At 42.1% G+C, this 16,142-nt stretch overlaps 1 protein-coding gene across 7 annotated transcripts in view; it reads right to left on the bottom strand.

The window, feature by feature from the left end:
* Positions 1-16,142, bottom strand: part of LOC124621768 (transcriptional enhancer factor TEF-1) — an 803,182-nt gene that overhangs the window by 257,809 nt on the left and 529,231 nt on the right. The window contains exon 1 of one of the 7 annotated variants that reach the window (XM_047147195.1): positions 8,119-9,081. The exons of 5 other annotated variants lie outside the window; for them this stretch is intronic. The gene's annotated coding sequence lies outside the window, so the exon portion shown is untranslated. Of the gene's footprint in view, positions 1-50; positions 96-8,118; positions 9,082-16,142 lie in introns of those variants that run through there. One more of the 7 variants, XM_047147198.1, reaches the window with a different exon arrangement.

The raw sequence follows: 16,142 nt of genomic DNA, 5'->3' as shown, positions 1-16,142 counted from the left end.
CTGCTCGTGACACGGTCTTAACGCTCGGTCGGCCAGGGAACGGGACTGACCTGCGGGGACGCGCTGCACGCGCCAGCCTGCGCCCGCGCCGGCGACGTCACGGGTGCAGCGGGTAATTTTACGCGGCTGCGGCGCCGCCCGGCCGCGGTAACTGCAGCCACGCGGCCGCACTGAGTCAACACGCCAGGTAAGCCGTGACGTCACCGCAGCGCCACGTTGCCGCGTCGGCGGGGCGCCTGAATGGCGGCAGCGGCGGAGGCGCGCCTGGCAAAAATGCGATCGCTGCTCAGCCCGGCCCGGTCCGCCACCTGTTGCCCGGCGGCTGTGGCGGCTGGCCGTTCGCAGCCTTCGCGTTCGGAACACAGACCACCAACCAGAACTTGCCGTCTGCGGCCTAGTTTCCACGTTCTGGCTAATTTGAACTTGACTGAAAGACACGCTCGTAAATTCTATAGCAGCTATCGGAGACAAAATACAGGGAGCAAGGAAAGGTTACTACAAAATGTGCAGAAACCGGACTGCAGTTCTTCTAAGGCCCGATTGTATAAACGTTGCTGACTGGAGGTCAATTCTGACGTTAGTTCAGAAACTGAACTCTCTTCAGATCTCTGCTCTACTGTACAGCACCAAACTTGGATCCACCAAAGGATGTTCAGTGTTGATTTAAGTTAGCAAGGAACACGCTTGGCAACAGCGCTAAAATCGGCTATCGATACGATCATAGCGCTTCGAACGTAGACATTAATCATACAGCGTAAGTAGAGAGTATTTAGCAGACTGGAGTGGCCGTGCGGTTCTAGGCGCTACAGTCTGGAACCCCGAGACCGCTACGGTCGCAGGTTCGAATCCTGCCTCGGACATGGATGTGTGTGATGTCCTTAGGTTAGTTAGGTTTAAGTAGTTGTAAGTTCTAGGGGACTGATGACCTCAGAAGTTGAGTCCCATAGTGCTCAGAGCCATTTGAACAGAGTATTTATTATCAAAGGTATCGTATTATAAAGATGAAGGAAAGTAAACAGAAAAAGGACCGATCTTCAAGATTCTCCCCATACAAAAACGATTTATTGATGGAAATCTTACTGAGCCAAAATACACACAAAATAGCATGCATAAAAACTGGTAGATTTACTACGGCCAAAAAGGAAAATGCGTAACAATTTTTTTCGTAAATACACTGTGAATAAATTCTGCACACATTACATTGTGATTCGCGTTAGCTTCATTTTCTGTTGGTTCTGGTATTTCTTTGTAGCCAGATTTTCATCCCAAAGTGATGTGCGATGCTTTGAATACATTTTAATACATTCTAATTAGGCAAAACATCTGAGATTACTTGTAGGTTTAGCGAAAACCACCTGTGAGCATGTTAAATATCTCCGAACTTTTGCCACAACAAGATATTATTCGGATGTGGCTGTTTGATAAAAAACACGGTGGATTTTCCTGGTGTCGTTTTACTGCAAAGGCGTTTTGATTAATTTTTTCTTCAAGTCACGCAATGCAGGCCGATACCTTGCGTACAGCTCTGTAAGCTCTCGGTGCGACTGTTTCAAATAAATTACCAACCATCATCTGAAACATTCCGTACCATAAAATTTTGAAACTGGTTTCTTTAATTTGGTTTCAGCAGATACATACTCTCTCAAGCTTAATTGTAACGGCTGTACTGTTCAGTATTTTTGTCCAAGAACAACCTCAGCTTAAATGATTTATCATTTAATTTAGAAAATTCGTTCGGTCTTTGTCGTCCTCAGCAGATATATCGCAATACTCAGATAGCTGTGAAGTAAACGTACGTACAGAAACAAGTACACTTTCTTATTAAATACAATAGGAGAGATTACACTAAACAAATTACAATCTGTATCGCTTTAATGTAAAAACAATTGAATTTAGAGTTGAATACAATACTGCTCTATTTAATAAGTTTCAGGCTCAAAAGTTTAGGAAAAGTTCAATATACTTCTGATTTCTTGTGTGCCATTTATGAAATAAAATAAGCACCACTAATTTGAAAAAATCAAACACAAGCTCATTAACAAAATTGTTACGAAGAATTTGATGCAGTTAATTATCTTTAGGAAAAGTAAAGATAGATGATATCGTCGGGGCCTGGAATATGTCCGATTGGTATTTACCGCCGATGGATTAACTGAAATTTTCTTCTAAGTCTTCTGGAACATTGCAGAAACGTTAACTTGCTTTCGGATTGAGCTCTATTTTTAACAGTAATTATTGTTATGATGAGCAGTTTCATAACTGCAGAAGCGTTGGATACTCAGCATATTTTACAAATGTGTTTAAGGCTTCTAAAGCCTTATTTTAATAAATGTGAGCTGTGAACATTTCTTTTTCGTCATTCTCATTTTGTGGTACCTGCTGTGAGATGAAAACTCTTCGCAATATCATATCTCAGTCAACTATTTTTCAACAGCTGAATTTCTGACAATGTCGATCCATTCGCCAATTTCTGCTACTGAAAACGCACCCAGTTCATTAGTCGATACAGATCTTTTCACTAGTACAATTTTAGAGTAATCAGTATCGTCTGATCATCATTTAAATCGCTTTGAATCTCGGGTTCTTCAGCCAGTTTAGGTTATGGTTTTCTCCGGGCCCTGTGCAAAGTTGTAGTTTTCATAGGTCCAAGTAATTGCAGCCATGAAAATGCCGGCTTCAATGTTAAAACTGCACTTTAACTCCCTGTATTCTGAGCTTAGCAGATTTTTCACAAACATTCCGCTGTACCAGCACTTCAAATTCTGCATGGCCCCTTGGTGCATAGGTATAGGCCTCACAGTGGCAGGAAGATGTGTGCGAAAAGTATTACCTGAAACGAACTCCGATTCTGGAGGATGAGTAGAGCGGGCTTTTTTTGACATCTGGAACGAAATCGTAAAAGAACCAGTATTTGAACAACTCTGCTTTCATCCAGGCATTAGTCTGTTCACTGTAAGTAAACGGCATGTGCGTGTCAGTTTCTAGACGTCTAGGTTTTTGTGTTTCACAATCACAAAAAATGGCAGTTTATGATCGCCTGAAGCATTTCCATAGACAAAGACAGTTGTTCTGCCTTTATTCTTTTTCAACTCCTTTGCGCTGAACCCGTCACCTTCCGCTAGGGTAGAATTTCGCAAACACTGCCGTAATAGGCCAATCTCATCAGCGCCGAACAAAAAATGTGGGAAAATTTTTACGGTAAGAATAGTAGCCGAGTTTTGGTATTTGGATTGCAAAATAACTGGCAGTGGCCATCGTAAATAACAAGGAAAGGACGGAAAATAAAAATTTGTCAACACCGAATATAAGCGTGTTAAGAACTATTCACTGAAGCATTTGTCTGGAGTGCATCCTTATGTAGATTATAAGCGGTACAGGCAAGACGAGAATAGAGGCTTTTGAACTGTGGTTGCTGAAGATTAGATGAAGCGAACGGATAACTAATTAAGAGGTACTGAATGGAATCTGGGTGAATAGGAACAGCAGTGATTAAGAAGTACGATACGATGGAATGTTCTTTTATGGCTGTCCGGAGGATCATTGCATCGTAATCCTTAGTAAAAGAGGCACTGCGATTTCGTATTTATTCGTCAATACCAGGCCCTCGACTTTCAATGAATACATGCCTTTGGAAGCGCATCCATCTCCAGAGGAACTTTTCATCGTAAATCGGAATAACACAGGCACTGCTCTATCTTATTTATCTACCGATATCGGGTAAGCGACATTCAAGTAAAATGTCTCAACTGTACGAGGATATACATAATGGATGTACGAGTGCAGGTAGTTGGATATGGACCACGACGTATGGAAGTTTGGGCCAGGCTGTGATTTTTGCACGGTTACAGCAAGCGGTTTATGCGACCGCTCGCTTAAAGCAGGAAATCCAGCTTCGAGTCCCGGTCAGGCACAACTTTTCGCTGTCGTCGCTCCAATATACAGCCGAAGGTGGTTCGTACTCTCAATTGCGAATACATTTCCTGAGAATACAAATCTATGGTACAACTTGAATAAGAGAACGTACACGTTGACAAGATTAATAATTAGGCTTCTAGGAACAGTTACAATATAATAATGGAAAGTGATTTCGGGGGAAGGAGGACATACAAATTTCTGAGGTAGACCAAGCCTTGGTTACATTATGCACGTATAAATGGATGTAGGATGCAATTATAAAGGTCGCTCCCCGAGACAGAGCAGCACGGAGAACGGAACCAGTCTTCGAACTTGAAGCAACGTCGACAACAGAAAGTGCAGCACGTGGCCACAGATTTCTGGCTGTTAGCTGTCTATATACCACGCACTCTGATCAGTCTGCTCAGACTATTATCAGATTCCTGTATATGTATCGTTTCAGTCGATACCAGTTAATAAGTCGTTCGTTCCAATAAACGTAGCTGCAGAAGCATAATTTCATGTTAAGGCACTTAATGATCAAGTCGCGCACCCGAAACGTGGGCTGCCGGTCAAGAAAGTTAATCAGTTGCTGACACAAACACCTTCATTCACTTGAAGGTATAGTCGTAAATTTCACATAAACAGAAAATGTCTAAGATGTCCCTAAAGGCAGCTAGGCCCGGATCTCTCACCGATATTCAGTGTAATGAAAATATTGAAATTACTGTGAAGGACGTGGAACGTAATATAAATGCTATAGCTGATAGGGAAGTCAGTAATATAAGCAAGTGCCGTTCAGAGAACACAGTAACGCTAAACTGCAGCAAAGCGCAGTGCGTACAGTCTCTAATATGCTCGTAAATTAAATTTTACTGTCCCGAGATGATCAAAAAGTGATGTGGCTATCTTGGAAGTAACACGATCAATATCTTGAGCGAGCGGAAACGAACCACTGCTATCTCCACTATTAGAATGATCTTCACGTCTCTGTCAATGAAACGGGAAGGCTTGCTTAGCTTTTTTTCTACCGCTCTTATATTTCGTATGATGTTATATTTTCAGACAACTCTGAGCATTCAGCAACAATATTCTTCGCCCACAAAAGGGCTGCCAGACTCATGTAAGGTTTGAGTTCGCGAACTTTGTGTAGGTTGTTGTTTACGTGTTTCGAAATTCTATTTCTGCGGTCCCTGTACATTTGTAATTGGCAGTATACGCTCATTCAGAAGAAACTGCAACATTCTTTCTGGGAACACTAAACGGAAAAGCGATAAACGCTTCTGTAACACTTCGTTAGTATTGTACAGAGAGGAGTGCATTTTTCAGAATATTTTGTTTTCAATAGGCTTCCAGCAGGACTGAAAAAAGTTGCGCCCAAATATTCAAAAACAAGTTTCTATTCTGTGCCGGAAGTTCTTTAATTATTTGAAAAGTTTTCTGTAAAATGAGTCATTTATCCGTAAACTCCCATATTTTTTGTATATTAATTCGTTAATTCTTTTGCTTATCAATTTTGTAATCAGTAATGCGTAAAGTGTGTAGAAGCTAGTTCCACGACCAAGTTATTTTCGGTTGGATAGTTCCTCAGACCCTAATAAATAAATAAATAACTGAAACCTTTCCATTTTATGAATATTTTTCCTTCCTTGAGGCAACTTAATAATTCCGTCAATTGCATGATCGTATGGCGAACTTTATAAACCAACTTCAAGAGAAATTAAATGCTCAGTAAATCGGTCGGGCGTTTGAATGAGTTAGTTACATTGCCTGCCCTGTAGATAACCCTTGTCCTTCTGCTTTAGATTCTGCGAATATCTGTGGTACATGGTGTTTTTTTTCCTCGTATCATATGTTTAAATACATCTCAATACATTGTTAGCCTCTGATATATGTGCGACATGGTGAACTAACTCACGAACTAAAGCCCATTTTACAATGGCGTCTTTCTTGTCAAAATAGACTAATCGAAGTGTGTCTCTTAAGTGCCCGCGTGAATGTCAGCATCCAACCACGACGGGTATGTTTATGACGTCAATGATCGAGACACTTCTCCCCGCGCATGCGCAGAAACGGAGAATTATAGCGACGTTTGTTAACAACGGAAGTTAGGATTATATGCTTTCATTTCCCCTTTATCTTTATTATGTTGTTTACTTTGTTTTTGTCACACGCTGAATAGCCAAGGTCGTGGTATTTTTTCGCATCAGTGTTTCCCCGCAAGAGACGAAATATTTTAAGCACAGGAGTATTTACGTTTTACAGAGGAAAAACCTATGCTATGCGTAAATAAGAAAGTAAATCGGTAAACGTGTTTTAATGATAATTATTTCAACAGCGAAAAACTAGAATTAATCGGCGAAAAAAATAATTTTTGTTGTCATTTGGCACTTAAGAAGATACAAAGGATAAAGCAAAGAGGCGCTATTTACCGGTTTCAAGATACTGTTCGATGCGTTTGTCAGTGTATATGTACTCGAGAAAGTAAATGTACATGTTCTGAAATGTCTGGATGACACTTTCCCTATTCTTTCAGTTCTCAGGAGCGTAGAGAACTTACCACACGATCTTTGTCAAGAATTTCCATCATGAATTCCGCTTTCGTCATTAATAAACGCTACTGTCATTGCTTGTTCCTACATTTTGTTACTGTATTTCGATGTTTTCGAAAAAGGAATAGTTTCTCATAACCTCACTTTCGCCGTTCAGTTGTAAAACCAGCTCTCACAACAGAAGCAACTTTGGCGCTAACGTGTAGACGAAAATGACCACTCGACACAGACGAGACCCAGGACATGAATAAAACGCCACGGGCGCTGCAGTAGACTCACTCGTCCGAAGTAATCAACTGACACAAGAAAGTTGATCTGTAAAGGGGCTGAGTCGCAAACTTTATGGTGGCCCTTTCGCGGAGGACGCTGAGTGCGAAAGTTTGTGATCGGCTCATGGAACATTGACTGCCGGTTGAAGCCCCTCCTCCTCCTCCTCCTCCTCCTCCTCCTCCTCCTCCTCCACCACCTCACCCCTCCCCACCCCCTACCATCACAGGGAGCCAGATTATAAACACGAACGTGAAATGGTTTAATGTGTTGCACAAGTGACAAGGACGGTGGCGTGGCGCTAGAATGACCAGATACAGCATCTTCGCTCATTTTCCTCGATGATAGCAACAACAACCACTAAACACAACACCTGAATGAATTAACACTGTTTTCACAATGGCTGCTTTACTAATGCAGCGCATAATATTGCTACGTAGATAACAAGGTTGGCAACCATCGTCAGCATCCCGTAGCGGCCCGAAGTTCGTCGAGTATCACCGATCAGAAAAGGGTCACCTCAAAATAGGCGATTACTAGTGTAGTCCACAGTTATTACCTCGTTGCTTTTCATGGAGCCTAGAATTTTACATTTTCCTGTTCATTTCCGCCAATAACCAAGGTCTCTATATGACTCATTACAACGTACCCTGATTACGGCAATTTCATCAGTTTTGTACCTTCACAAAATTGTTTGGCACAAGCAACATTTTTTTTAACGTTGCTGTAAATGTTTAATTACAAGCACGTTACAGTTGCATCTAAATTAGAGCGTCCTTAGGAGGGACCATTACCGAAAGTCTTTCAAAAATGTATGTTTGGTAACAGTAGACCTATGAGAATCGCGAAAATGCTAAGCTAAAGATGTCATCAACCGGAAGGTTGGTTTGAAGGTCTCGTTGTTTTACTGAGCTTAGTCTATTGAGATGGTATGCTCCTGCTTTTAATGACTTCTTAACTGACTTATTTAGTTAATTACAATGGAACCTGAAGTGGACTCCAAGCCATGGGGCGATTTATTATTTTTCACAATAACAAGTCCATGTCAGCGGTCGAAGATGTGATCCATGACAGTAATAACCCTTGCATCGATTTGGGCCCGAACCTCTGTCCTTTAGATTTCTAGTGTGGCACCACTGAGCCACAAAGCTACACCTGTGACGCGTGAGCTGAGATACCTCGTCGACGCCTTGTTTACGCAACGTACGACACGTTTAGGGAGAAAATAATGCTTCATTAGCAGCATTCCAACGCCCCTAAGAAGTCCCAACTGATAAATTACAATGCCCCGACAAGGTAGTTTTACAGGAGCGTGCCTTGTAACAAAGGAACGCGGCTGGCAACCAAGTAAATACATCGAGTAAGAGAAGAGTCCTGTATTAGCACATGTGATTTCTGGACTTACCATATGTTGATCCGCTGGCACCGAGGCGAGGTGCTGGGAGAAACCAGCAACACGTGTGATTACTTGGGGTGGAGTTGCACGGAGAAGCCCTCCCTGTACCCGTCAGCAGATGTCGGTTTGAGCACTTTCAGATGCGATGCTTTTCTCCATACCATAAAACCCAACGGGAGTTCGTCGGCAGTACTGAATAGACACAACAGTCGATCAGAATTATCCTGACATGTCCCAACAGTGTTGCCGTACTGCGTCAACGTACTGCCTGACGATGTCCCGAGGAGACACTGGCGGATATGCTGTCACCGAAGGCTGCCTGATGCGTGCGCAGGTATCGAATACTTGTATGATTTCATTGCAGATCTTCTAGACGCTGACTCGGGTCTAGGTGACACACAACTTGGCAAATTTGGGCGGCGCCTGTGTCCGATAATAACATCAGAAAAACTATGTAAATACACTAATGTTGCGCCAACTAGAAGTAAAAACCTACAGCTTTCTGCCGAATTAGTTACGAATCCAGCTATGTTTTAAGATGCACGAACTCGAGACATATTTGCAATTGGAGAGTGCACTAGAACCGAACGCACTGAAACGGCTATTTATTTTTAAAACATAGGTACGATGTTTCGTGTCAAAGAAGACATCCTGATTCCTTAAGATGCGGCTTCGCCCCTACGCCGGTACGAACTCACTCTCTGATCACAGAGCTGTTGAGAGACACTCTTGTATGGGCTCAACAAGTCCAATGGCTCTGTTGCTTCCTAGCGTCAAATCCGCCACTGCGTTAGTCTAATAAGGGAAGTACGGCACACAGAGGAACATTACGGTCCACAAGAGAAATTTAACGCCGCAACTTTTGGTGTCGTCCACCCACCCGCGCAAGACAGTCCAGGAAACGAAACGTGGGCGCAGCTGCGTAAAGCCGAGAGGTGAGGCAGTGGTTTTGAAAGCGTGACTGCCCGGCCGGGGGCGCTGAATGGCTTCCTTTGCAGATGGCGGCGGCGGCGGGCGGCGGCGTTGCCGCTTCGCCAGACGACGGCCAGACTGCGTCTCGGCCAGCGGCCAGCAGAGGGTCCGTTACTGCAGGCCGGGCCGCGAGCCGCCTCCCAGCTCGCCAACGGCATACACGGCACATTCGGCGCAGCGCCCACTGCTATTCCAGTGTGTATGCAAGATGGTCCAAACCATCAGGAGTCAAGATTATACAGACCGTAGAAGAGCCTGAACTATGTTGAGATGACAACCACTTTCATTTCAAAACCACGGTCATGACGCCGGTATAGATTATGGTATTCACTTTTTTTTCCCAAGAAGAATATAATAATTCCAATCCCAAAGAAAGCAAGGGTTGACAGATAAGAAAATTATTGAACTATCAGTTTAATAAGTCAGCCTGCAAAATACTAACGCGAATTCATTACAGACGAATGGAAAAACTAGTAGAAGCCGACCTCGGTGAAGATCAGTTTGGATTCCGTAGAAATACTGGAACACGTGAGGCAATACTGACCCTACGACTTATCTTAGAAGCTAGATTAAGGAAAGGCAAACCTACATTTCTAGCATTTGTAGACTTAGAGAAAGCTTTTGACAATGTTGACTGGAATACTCTCTTTCAAATTCTGAAAGTGGCAGGGGCAAAATACATGGTGCGAAAAGCTACTTACAATTTGTACAGAAACCAGATGGCAGTTATAAGAGGCGAGGGACATGAAAGGGAAGCAGCGGTTGGGAAGGGAGTGAGGCAGGGTTGTAGCCTCTCCCCGATGTTATTCAAACTGTATATTGAGCAAGCAGTAAAGGAAATAAAAGAAAAATTCGGAGTACGTATTAAAATCCATGGAGAAGAAATAAAAACTTTGAGGTTCGCCGATGACATTGTGATTCTGTCAAGAGACAGCAAAGGACCTGGAAAAGCAGCTGAACGGAATGGATGTCTTGAAAGGAGGATATAAGATGAACATCAACAAAAGCAAAACAAGGATAATGGAATGTAGTCGAATTAAGTCGGGTGATGCTGAGGGAACTTGATTAGGAAATGAGACACTTAAAGTAGTGCAGGAGTTCTGCTATTTGGGGAGCAAAATAACTGATGATGGTCGAAGTAGAAAGGATATAAAATGTAGACTGGCAATGGCAAGGAAAGCGTTTCTGAAGAAGAGAAATTTGTTAACACCGAGTATAGATTTAAGCGTCAGGAAGTCATTTCTGAAAGTATTTGTATGGAGTGTAGCCATGTATGGAAGTGAGACATGGACGATAAATAGTTTGGACAAGAAGAGAATAGAAGCTTCCGAAATGTGGTGCTACAGAAGAATACTGAAGATTAGATGGGTAGATCACATAACTAATGAGGAGGTATTGAATAGGATTGGGGAGAAGAGAAGTTTGTGGCACAACTTTACCAGAAGAAGGGATCGGCTGGTAGGACATGTTCTGAGGCATCAAGGGATCACCAATTTAGTACTGGAGGGCCGCGTGGAGGGTAGAAATCGTAAAGGGAGACCAAGAGATCAATACACTAAGCAGATTCAGAAGGATGTAGGTTGCAGTAAGTACTGGGAGATGAAAAAGCTTGCACAGGATAGAGTAGCATGGAGAGCTGCATCAAACAAGTCTCAGGACTGAAGACCACAACAACAACAACATTCACTTTTTACATTGTTGAACTATTTTGTGACGTACACCTGTTATTTATTTCACAGACAGGTCTGTGGCATAGTGCAGAAACGTTAGCTTCACTTAAAGCACTGAAAGGATGGTTACGTTCAAAAAATGGTTCAAATGGTTCTGAGCACTATGGGACTTAACATCTATGGTCATGAGCCCCCTAGAACTTAGAACTACTTAAACCTAACTAACCTAAGGACAGCACACAACACCCAGTCATCACGAGGCAGAGAAAATGTCTGACCCGCCGGGAATCGAACCCGGGCGTGGGAAGCGAGAATGCTACCGCACGACCACGAGCTGCGGACGGATGGTTACGCTTCTGTACATTTATGTGCAAAATACACCTACTGCATAGCTAGGCGAATACATGGTAGTACAGAACTAAGAAGCCACAACAATATATCTCTATATCTTTGAAGCAACTCTTGCCATACGGCCAGAAATTTTGTGAAAGAAAACATCTTTGGACTGTGAGACTTATTTCAGTTTTGTAACACTGAAACACGCATTGTGGAAAAAAAAATTGGAAATTTGTGGTAAGGTTTTATGGGACCAAACTGCTGAGGGCTGAGGTCATCGGTCCCTAAGCTTACGCACTACCTAAGCTAACTTAAACTAACTTACGCTAAGGACAACACACACACACACACACACACACACACACACACACACACACACACACACACACACACACACACACACACTCCGACGGGGTGACCCGCGCTGACCGTGACAATGCGCCCGAGACCGCGCGGCTCTCGCGTTGTGACATACAGGTGGAGTTCATTATAGCAGTGTATAACAAATACGAACGCCCGGGTAAGCAGTAAATACAGCTTATACCTACACATAGAAAAGTATATAAATCCTTTCACTGCTTTAAATAATGCTAACATTCTTCCACCACAACAAGACGGCACACACATTCTTCACATCAAAGCGCTGCCTGCCAAACAGGCAACACATGTGTATACAAAGAAACTGATCTACATAAATGTACCATACCCCACCCGATGGTGATGGCATTACCATCGAAACGCTTAGTGGTGGTCACATAGGTATAAAAGCTACTGAAGGAGTGTACCAGTCACTGTATGTTTCTAATCAGCGGCAGCCTTTAACAAGCAGTCTATTATGGGCGACATGATAAATTAATCGCCGGAAACGCTTCTACACGAGACAGGCTTAGCCAAATTACTTTGCGCTCCTTGCAGTGGAACTCCGTTCTACTGGCCGCTGTATTTTATACTGTCATGCTGTAATTCTTTTGAAAGTGAGACAGGTCGTGTTTGGTTCTGAAACGTAAGCATATAGTGACTTTCTTTCCGAATCATGCCTGACGTGTGTCCAGCGTGTAAATGCATGCATCGAATCAATAAGATTACGAATATTCTTAGTTTCTTCGGATTCCAGATTTGACCCCTGTAAGTTTATTTCAAATTCAAATGACTATCACCCACACGACACTTATAATTCAAATACAATCTAATTACCAGTACTTCTAGGACACCTCTGATCCCTTCGTTTCTGAAAGTTGTGGAGTACACATATTACCAACAGATCTTTGTTTTTTATTGTATTCATATTTTATGCATAGAAAAGGATTTAGTAATACATCTGAAGAAATCAAACTGAATTTAGCAAACCGCTTTCTCTGCTAGTTAGCGTTACGGAACTGATGCCTAGCACTCTATTGTCACTGCTGAGAGACGAAGTCTATTAGTCTTCGGTCGCTATAACCATGGATAGTTACATTTATTACTAAAATTGCTGTATTTATCAGTTGGATGCTATTTCTTCGTTTCTTAACACAGTCTCTAGTTATCTTATACCATATCCCTTTCCTCTGACGATATAAAAGATGGAAGATGATTTTTCATTACTCTCTTGGCCCACGAATCATAGTTCCAGGTGATACGATGTATTAACTCTACAAATGTACTCCTAGGTTCACTTTGAAACTGTACGTTTTGTTTCTTAATTGAACATGCAAGAAAACAAATACAGTACTGACAAGGGAACCTCCCCATCGCACTCCCCTCAGATTTAGTTATAACTTGGCACAGTGGATAGGCCTTGATAAACTGAACACAGATCAATTGAGAAAACAGGAAGAAGTTGTGTGGAACTGTGAAAAAATAAGCAAAATATACAAACTGGTCATCAGTCCTTGCCACATAGGCAACATAAAGGAAAACATTAGCTCAGGAGCGCCATGGTCCCGTGGTAGAGTGAGCAGCTGCAGAAGGAAAGGTCCTTGGTTCAAGTCTTCCCACGAGCGAAAATTTTACTTTCTTTATTTTTGCATAGTTATTATCTGTCCGTTCGTTCATTGACGTCTCTGTTCACTGTAATAAGTTTAGTGTCTGTGTTTTGCGACCGCATCGCAAAACCGTGCGATTAGTAGACGAAAGGACGTGCCTCTCCAATCGGAACCGAAAACATTTGATCGCAAGGTCATAGGTTAACCGATTCCTCCACAGGAAAACACATCTGATATATTCTATACGACATTGGTGACGGCATGTGCGTCATATGACAGGAATATGTTGTCGGCCCACCTAACTTGTACACTTGGCGAATGGGTAAAAAGATTCTTCTACCTTCCCCGATTTAGGTTTTCTTGTGGATGTGATAATCACTCCCAAAAAAGTGATGAAAACATAAGAGTTTGTCACATAAACTGAAAATAAAAAATTAAAGTTTTCACTCGATGGAAGATTTGAACCAAGGACCTTTCGTTCCGCAGCTGCTCACGTTACCACGAGACCACGGCGCTACTGCGGTCCCAGCGGCCTTAATGTTGCCTATCTTGCCAGGAACTACTCAGTTTGTATATTTTGCTTATTTTTTCACAGTTCCATACAACTTCTTCCTGTTTTCTCAATTGATCTGTGTTCAGTTTTTCAACGCCTATCCACTGTGCCAACTTATAACTAAATCTGAGGGGGGGTGCGATGGGGAGGTTCCCTTGTGAGTGAAATCTAGTAAAGAATGTTGGTACCAATCGCGGATCTTCGAGGTTGGGAGCATATACCCCACCCCCTCTAAAAAAAGTAAAAGCACTGCACTAACCGCTGTTGCAAACAAAATATTATGATTATATTAAAACATTTTATACGTTTTATTCTTATTACAAATAAAATCAGGGGCACAGTAATGCAGTTGCGGCGCTAATTTTCATTTGTGGCCGGGGGGTGGGAAAGAAAGAGATGTGAAGAGAAAAGGAGATGGATAGGAAAGAGAGAGAGAGAGAGAGAGAGAGAGAGAGAGAGAGAGAGAGAGAGAGAGTAAAAGACTGTGACCCCCAGAATCGAACAATGGACCTGCGCCTGGGTCTTACGACGGTTTATGCCCATGTGTTTCTGTTAATATCATAGCAACACCTACTGCAGATTCTTTTGACCCTAGTGTGTATATTCTGCACCTTCCCAGCAACATTGTTTGATGTGTTTCGCTGTGGATACGGTGTGTGTAAATTACGTTTTAAAAACTGACAATGGTATATACGCACCATTAGTACACGAACTCGGAAGTGAAAGTGGGTTAAATGATTTTCTTGGTGAAACCGGCTCAGAGATTGTGCCACTGCAGAAGTTTTTGATTACCTCCGAGGAATCTTCAGACATTCAGACAGAAAGCACGGATGAGTGTGTAGTCTAAGAAAACAATCATCATCATCGAACAACAAAACACCAGGATGGAATGTCCGAAAAGCCGAACGGATGCACAGGAGAGATTTCGCGATATGCGATATGCTAATTAAAAAAACAATAATCATTGCCGCGGACAGAAACTTGCCACAAACTGGGCGTTCAAACCGGAAAAAGCTTGGCAAGGTTCTCTACAAACGATTGCTCGCGCAGTTGACTCTGACGAGATGATGTTGGAGAAAATTTATCACCAAGCGTTACTCAACGTGCATGGGAAACACACACTTCGATGAATATTGTTTTTTAAGCACTGGTGGGCCTGGAGCTGAACCCCCTAACATTTAGGGTATTCCGGATTTGCTTTACGTGATCTTAATCTACAAAATAATGATGCACACTGAAAGCTGCAAGGTAACTCATCCAGGTCTCAATCACCTTCGACAGCGTGTTAACACATCAAAACCAAAGCATTGACATCAAGACAGAACTGTCCTTCGGAAACCTACAAGTAGAACGTCGTTCAATTCCTCAAACACTGATGACAACTATTCTAGCTCTCAGCTGGAGAATACGTCGAAACCGTATGCATGATCTTGTGAGGATAGCCGACGTTCGCCGAAAGAGAATTTGCAGATTAATCACAGGCTGATTGTAACCAACCCAGCACACGAGCTACTTTCCCTTCCACGTATAGGTACATTTGAAATACGACGTGTGATTGCTACATTTACAGGTACGTGTATACTCGCCTCACTTGCTGATCCACGAAAATTGACCTCAATCACCTCAGCTAAAGTCCGCGAATAGTTTACAATACTATCAAACACCACTTAATAAAGATGAAGAGATAATCATGCAGAATCAGAAACCTCATATTTTCCAACTATTCAGAATGTACAGACATTGTAAAAAGACTGTCAGGTCTTTAAGAATCTTAGGCTATATGGAGACTGCTGCAAAAGCTGCGAATAGACATCGGGACATCCTGAAGAAGTGAAGAATCCTGGATTTTGGGCGATTCAGCTACAGATTCCACACTATCTTTCATTTCTCAACTCGCCAGTCTCAAGAAAAGATACTGTTGCTATTAATAGATCAAGAGCGCATCAAATACTAATAAAACAATACATTTGTTAAAATTGATACTTTCTTCAAGCGGTGATTCTTACCTCGTTGAAGAGAACATTTTTGTTACCGCGTACTTTTAGAATATGTACAGTCATCCAAGAACCATTGCACTGTATAGAATTTTCAAAATTATATTTTTCTCTTTCTCTTGGTTAAAACGAATAGTTGGCTGCCAAGTGTATTTGCCGTTTCACCCGTCTTTGTAAAAGATAACTTAAAATGTTATCTATATACAATTTAGTATGTAATACATTATGATTTACATTTTGTCATGAAATAAGACAGAAGTCCTATTTGTATCAAATGCGACGTCGTCGTCGTCGTAGTAGTAGTAGTAGTAGCAGCAGCAGCTTTATTCGTATGTACATCTCTTTTTACAGGATATAGGACATGTCAAAGTATTTATAAGTTTAGACCAGTTTAAAATAAGCTAATTCATATACACATACATTTACAGACTTCTAGTTAGAAACAATCATTACATTTACTCCTGGTATACAAAACTTTTTTTTTTACAAATAATTTATTAACTAATTTAATGCCATGATATTCACGCATATCTCACTATCAGTC

The sequence above is a fragment of the Schistocerca americana genome, chromosome 7, assembly GCF_021461395.2.
Source record: "Schistocerca americana isolate TAMUIC-IGC-003095 chromosome 7, iqSchAmer2.1, whole genome shotgun sequence".
NCBI classification, from domain to species: Eukaryota; Metazoa; Arthropoda; class Insecta; order Orthoptera; family Acrididae; genus Schistocerca; species Schistocerca americana.
The sequence above is the reverse complement of the archived record's forward strand: the minus strand, read 5'-3'. Positions and strand labels throughout refer to the sequence as shown.